A 1724-nucleotide genomic window follows, 5' to 3' on the forward strand; every position below is an offset into this window, starting at 1 on the left:
CCACTGTGAGCTCAGCGTGCCACGTGGCACACTCAGGTGTGTCCCAGGTTGCCTGTGGGTCTCGCACGCTCCTTGGTTAGATTACACTCAGGGAGCAAGGTGCACCTCCCAGCTCTTCAGCATTTCCTCTCCTGGGAAATGGCTTGTTCCAATATTGAGCCCTCAAGCAAGCGTGAGGATGGTCCAAACTGCCAGGAAGTTCTGGCTCAAAGATGAATTCAAGCCCCAAGCTAGGAGTCTGGATGCACTCAAATACCCGGGGAGACGGTAGCCTGTTTGCTTTTCTGCTAGCACTATTCTTATCTCTACACTGAAACCTCCACCATGGTTTATAGAGACCAGCGGAGCTTTGTTTAGAGCAAACAACTCAAAGCCAAACCAAGCAACCCTCCCCATCACGGCAACATTTCGCCACCAAAGAACTTCCTTGCTTGTCTACCCCTACACACTTAAATCCTCCGACAAATAGTACTTCTGACACCAAACCAACGCCACTGGTGGCATCCCACATGCCTGGTCTCTCCTCATGAGAGCCCACGAACAATGAGTGGCTCAGGCCAGCTTTGTGACACTTCTGAGCAAACAAAGCTTCCTCTGCAGAGGCTGCACAGAAGGGAGCTGTGTTCTCAGCTCAGGTGGAGACAAAACTGTCGGGCTCAGAATTTGTCGATAATAAACCAGAATGAAACGTGCAAACAAATGCACACCCTAAGAGTTCACAAAACCCCAAACAAACCTACCAAAGGGAAAAAAAAATCCCTTTAGAAGCATTTTTACCCAGGCACTGCCAGATAATTTTAAAGCACTTGTACAGAATGAGCCCTTCACGCAAATTTAAATAGACTCATAAAGCTCACACCTCTCATAACATTGTCCATAAAGAAATTTAGACTAAATATAGAGACAGTATATCTAAAAGGCATGCTAGCATAGCACTTTTCTCCTGCAAAAACTTCCCTTGCAGATTTGTTTGTCATACGCAGTAACTGTATTTGCTTTTTGTAAACAAAATCATAGCTGCTTAAAGTACACACACCCGGCTCATTCAGGCTGGCAATTTCCACTGCTCCCATTATGGATCTGCCACGGTGGTGGTTTATTGAGCAGCAGCCTCTACATGGTGTATAGAAAAAATACCTAACAAATTTTAAGAGCGAGGTGCAGAATTTGCTACGTGTGTGTTACTGACCTCTATGCAGGGACCTTCCAAGCCTGAATAGTGTGTAATTTTTCATTAGCTTCAAAACCTTCTGACTGGCATCATAGGGGGGTTTCGTGAACAAGACAGAGAAAAGGAGGTCACATTATTTCGTTGGCCTCTCAAATTACTGCTCAGGTGACAATTTATTTCTAAGCATATCCATAGTTTCTCTCAAGTATTAGGAAAGTGAAGTTTCTCAAGCATTAATATAAAAAAATAGTCTCACAGTTTTCCAACTCTATACTCACGCTCCAAAACCTCGAACAGTTGAACGTGGAAAAATGTACCTACAGAGCTCTGCATTGCAATACGCCCGAGTAAGAAAAAACCACACAAGCACATACCCTTCAGCTTGTTCCTTTCAGTCCAGTTCTGCAAGATGCATTTTGGTTTTCACTAATCTTGATTTGCTGGAGGGCACCTACCACTTCCTTAGCTGACGTTTAAGGAGAGGTACAGTTTTTGGGGGTGGTTTGGTTTGGTTTTGGTTTTTGTTTGGTTGGGATTTTGGGGGGGGGGGGGG

Source organism: Calidris pugnax, unplaced genomic scaffold (assembly GCF_001431845.1).
Source record: "Calidris pugnax isolate Ruff unplaced genomic scaffold, ASM143184v1 scaffold111, whole genome shotgun sequence".
NCBI lineage: Eukaryota > Metazoa > Chordata > Aves > Charadriiformes > Scolopacidae > Calidris > Calidris pugnax.